We start from the raw sequence: 5,489 nt of genomic DNA on the forward strand, positions 1-5,489 counted from the left end.
AATTATGATTCCTACTGGAGGCAGCCTACAGGTGACCACATTTCAATATTTCACATTGAGAAAGTTAAAGTTTATGCCAATAGTAAATTAGAGAAAAATTTTAAGGGAAAGTAAAAGATTTTAATGTGAGAGATGAAGGGGCAGTGTGGAGCTGGTGCCCATAGGCTGAGGAGTGTCTGGCCCTTTCTCTGACTAGAGCAGACCATAGACACAGCTGTCTTTACCTCCAGTGCAGACATAGATGCTGCATGGTGGACTCTTGGTCTAAGGCCAGCCAGCTGGCTTCTGCCCACATCTGCCAAGAATAAGCAACCATTAGGGATGGCTGGAGGATCCTAAAACAATGGCTTGTCCAGAATCCCAACGGACAGGCATTCTGACTCCCTGGGAACAGTCAGTAACTGTCTCAAGGAAGAGGTCTGTGCCATGAGGTCCCTAGAGCCCAAGGAAATCGGGCTCCACTCCAACTTCATCCTTCACTCACAGCCCTACTAAGCACCTGGGGACCACTTCTGCAAAACTCAAGAGAGAGAATGAAAAGGAAGACAAAGTCATGCTTGAGTCTCAAGTTTGGAAACTTACCAGAAGCCAATGCCAAAGCTAGTGAAATCAACAGACTTTGAAATGAAATAAGAAATGCAAGGAGAGAAGGGCCCTGAGCCTGGAAGGGATTGATGCTTTAGACTGAAGTTCAGATGAAACATCAGCTCCATCAGAAGACACACAGAACCTTGGATAGGAGCCCTTGAGAGGAACAAAACCTTTCTGGAAGAGCTTGCTGACTAGAAGAACAACACAGGGTCTTAAAGGAAAAACTGACTTACCTTGAGATGTGACCAAATTCAGAAGGGGCAGCAAGTTCAAGAATTGACAGAAGCTCCCCAACATCTATAACTCAAGACTCAAACTTTAGAAGCCCAGCTGGAACTGAGCTGTCCACAAATTGATTAGTACAAGAAAAACACATATGGAAAAACATTAGAGATAGTGGACATCTGGTTCTTCAAGCAGTGACATGCACAAAGCTTCTTTGTCACCAGATGCCTTGGATTTTGAGCACAACACCACTGATACCCCATCTTAGCACATGTCTCCCACTAGCAACTTTTGTAAGAAGTGTTTGACCACTGGGAATTTTCTGAACAATCCAAGTGAGCTATGGTGAACTTCTCTTACAGAGAAGACACAGAAGATGGATGAGAGGGGCTGGGGATTTAGCTCAGCAGCAAAAGCGCCTGCCTGGCAAGCGCAAGGTCGTGAGTTCAGTTCCCGGTACCGGAGAAAAACCAAAAAATAAATAAATAAATAAATAAATAAAATAAAAATAAATAAAAATAAAAAGATGGATGAGAATTACCATAGCACTGCAGAGGAGCTACAGGTCACTGTACAAGAGTTATCAGATCAGCAACAATTGTTGCAGGAACTGATAGCTGAGAACAAGAAGCTCATACAGGAGTAGACTACTTTAGAGACGTCCTTCCACCAGCTTTGAAAGAGGACAGTGTAGCTAAATCAAGAGAATGGGAAACTGAAAAACCTTTTACAAGAGTAAGCAAAGAATGGTAAGTCGATTATCCAAGAAGAGAAAATCGTCCAGCTGGAGTAGAAAATATTTTTGAGAAGAGCCACTTTGAAAGAGAGAAGCTGCTCAACATGCAGGAGCAGTTGACCCACAGCCCACAGAAGGTTGAGGCAGAAAACCAAGGAGCTTTGGCCATGATCAAGAACCTGAAAGAAGGAAATGAAAAGCTGACTGGGTTTGTAGAAATAGAATGGTGCAACAACAGTGTGATGACCAAAACTTTGGAAGACTGTAGAACTACCCTGGTAGGCTAGACAATGGAGAATGTGTTCCTAGAGGCTCATCTAGAAGGTGAGAAGCAAAAAGCCATGGAGACCAGTAGTAACATAGGGAAGATAGCAGCGAACTGTAAACTGCTGGAAATGCTGAAAGTAACTGGGGCTGAGAAAGATCAGCTGGAACTGTCTTGAACTGAGCTCAGAGAAGAATGTCAAAAAGCATTCGGTGATATTAAACACATTTCAAGCATGTTAGCTAAGACAGAAAAGGATTATTTTTACTTGAAGGAGATTTGTGATCATCAAACACAACATCTGAGTACAATCACCATAAAACTGGAAGGGAAAGTGATGGAGAGATAAAAGACATGAAAGAAACCATATTTGAATTGGCAGATAAGGTAGAACAGCACTAGGCTGTCCAGTTACACAACAATCAGCAAAATAGTGAGGTAGAGATCAGTGTAATCAAGTTGCAAGGGGAGAAGTCAGAATTGGAAAGGCAGCTAAAGACTGCAACAATCAGGTAAAGGAAGAGACTGAGGAATGGAGGCAGTTCCAGGTAGAGCTGCAGACTTCAGCTGTGTTGGCCAATGACTTCAAGGGTGAGACCAAGCAGGAGCTATACACTCTGAAGAGGAGGATGCTGAAGGAGGAGGAGGAACCTCATTTGAAACAGACTGCCACTAAGCATTGGTTTGGTTTCCAGAAACTATGTTGGGCTAAAAAATAAATAGAATTTTGGTTGAGAATAAAAAATGTAGTTAGCCAGATAAGTACGCACAGTGACAATGTTAAATGAAACCTCACTGAAAACTAATGCAGGACCACTTACCACAAAAGCTTCATGAATGAAACTTACCCTAGAAAAGACTTTTAAGGCAGAAGGGTACAACTCACAGTGATACAGAATTCAAAGCATGACTTTAAACTTTTGGGTAGTACATGCATATGTGAAGATCTGTATCCAATTCTGCAGACTTTACCAGTAAAAAATCTACTACACTTCTCATATGAGGAGCATTTTATCATATGTACAGCATAAGACTGTTAGCTACACAATGAAAAGGAAAATTAGGATTAAGAATGCTCTTTAAACTCAGCAATCATCAAAGTGGAGCACAAAGGCTCACCATAAAAATTTAGCTTGGTGTGAGAAGGAAGTGACATTTTCTCTAAATGTCACAAACCAATCTCGGTAAATTTCTAAAGAGAAAGAAGTATACTCATTTTTAGTTTGTCCTAGATGTCCTCCAAAAAGCCTCAGATGGGGCTTTTTAGGAGGTAGCTGAATCTAGAGCTTGTGATTGCTTCAAAATGCAATTCTGGGACTAAGGGTGCTGAGATTAAGAATGGGTGAATGCTGGATCAGTCCACTGATCAGACTGGCACCATCCTAATCACAGCAGTCTGGATAAGATAAAAGGGGAAGAAAGAAGCTTGTTTCCCCTTTTGCTCCTGCTTCTTCTGCTGTCTTTTTGTACTCCAAGTGCCATGAAAGATTCCCTCTGCCATGAGCCACCCTGCTTTGGAGCCAGTCAATGATGGACTGAATACTCTAGAAACTGTGAGCTCAGTAAGCCTTTCCTCCCTTGACTTTAGATGTCCAGTATTTTGTCTCAGCAATAAGAGAAGTAACTAAAATGCTCATATAGGTCTGTTATCACGTTAAGGAGAGACTCTCATCATTAACTGCATGGAGGAGCTGATATACGGAGAAGCTGAAGGACAGTGCGAACTGATGTAGACGAATACTGAAGTTAACGAAGGCAAACCACGTACTTGCTTTTAAAATACATGTAGCAATAAATCCCCTTTTATATTTCTTCTATTCTGAATTAGGTTTTTATTGCATGAAATACCCTAAACGATCATACAGTTACAATTGGATTATTTCCCTGTGATATAATATTATTGCTGTGATTGATATCATTTGCTAAAATTATCTTAAAGTGTTTAACAATGATTCATTCATTAATTCAAATGAATGAATAATTTGAATGATTTAAATATTGAGCATAATGAGCCGCATGTCAATAGTGTAGGTCATGGTATATTTGGTCTCCTCCTAGAGGAAACTCAAGTGTATATGACAAGAACATACTTAATATTATTTATACTTAGATGTACTTTTCAAAAGTTATCACACAGTAAAGCAAATTGTGATTGAGTTAAGAAGTGATTTGAATTTTCCTAACCAACACTGTACAATCTATCTCATCTTGCCTGTCTTTACCAAGTAGAATACTCCTATCTTATCTATCCACATCATCCAATATGGCATCATTCACAAAGCCTTAATTTAAGTTTTAATTCTTTCATGAGGCTTATCCTTTAATGCATCACTTCCTTTCTTGACCTGCTCTTAATAATATATTTTTTTAAAAAACTATTTTGACATGACTGTGAGTTGCAGGCACAGGTCATTTTCACTAGGTCATTGCATCTATACCCACTCTCAACTTTCCCATAAAACTAAATGCAAAACTTATTCCAAGTGGGGCTGGGGATTTAGCTCAGTGGCAAAAGTGCCTGCCTGGCAAGCGCAAGGTCGTGAGTTCGGTTCCCAGTACCGGAGAAAAAACAAAACAAAAAAAAAAAACAACAAAAAAAACTTATTCCAAGTAACATGTTTATTCCATATAACATACAAAGGCATGTAGGGTGTAGATAATTGGAGCCTCATGATTTAAGTTCACAGAATAATTACTCTATCATCAATTACACATCACCTCTACAAGTATAGCTTCATGATCAGTAGAGTTTTATGACAAGTACATTCCTTTTAGAAAATAAGACTATCACGTATAAATTGGTCATCAAGTCATTTTCACATCAATCATATATCTTACAAGTAATTTACCAGCAATATAAAGCTCACAAATAATATTGAGGCGTAAATGAATCAGGGAGAGATCTGTTGCTACCAGTGCTACTCCTAGCATTCTTCTTTATGCAACAAGAGGCCTCTTAGTCCAAAATATGGCTACATTACTAGAAAACAGAGAGCTGGTTAGAGTCACACAACATTTTCCTTTCATATTCATATTTTTACTTCATATGGGGAACATTCCATAAATCAGAGATTACCTCATTTACTTACAGTAAATAATCACAAACTTCCAAATTATGTCCTGTCAGAAATGTTCCATAAATACAAACTTTTATGTTAGGTTAAAATATTAATTTCTTTTTCAGAAAGTATTCCATTAACATGCTTAAAATGAGGTTTAATCAGTCTGCCTTCATTTTTTTCACCTAAGACAGTCCCATGACACATAATTAAGAAATAACATAGACTATAAGCGTATTAATAACTACTTCCCACACAAAAATATACTTTATCCCGTAGAATAATGTATTTTAAATTATCTCCTAAATTTTATAGCAATATGGATTTAGTGAAAGTATGTGTAACAGTTTAAGGTCATATTTTTATGATATTGCTAATTGGGTTTTAGTATCAGTGAAATAGAGATGAATGGTTTATTTGAAACATGTCAGAAATCTGAAAAAAATCTTCAGGATAGCAGAGTTTCTTTTGATATTTTGATAATCCAAAATATAGGGACTATTTTGATTCATGCATAACTGATAATTTGCATGAATTATTGTTTTCCTATTTAATTTCCCCTCCTGTCAAAAAAGCCATTCTTTCAGAATTCAAGAAAATAGGAGTTTTATTT

The 5,489-nt window shown here is 38.2% G+C and overlaps 1 pseudogene; it reads left to right on the plus strand.

Moving 5' to 3' along the window:
- The first annotated feature begins 343 nt into the window (after nt 1–343).
- Nucleotides 344–2,536, plus strand: LOC102019931 (annotated as a pseudogene).
- The last annotated feature ends 2,953 nt before the right edge of the window (nt 2,537–5,489 follow it).

Source organism: Chinchilla lanigera, unplaced genomic scaffold (genome assembly GCF_000276665.1).
Source record: "Chinchilla lanigera isolate Chin_1 unplaced genomic scaffold, ChiLan1.0 scaffold00023, whole genome shotgun sequence".
Taxonomy (NCBI): Eukaryota; Metazoa; Chordata; class Mammalia; order Rodentia; family Chinchillidae; genus Chinchilla; species Chinchilla lanigera.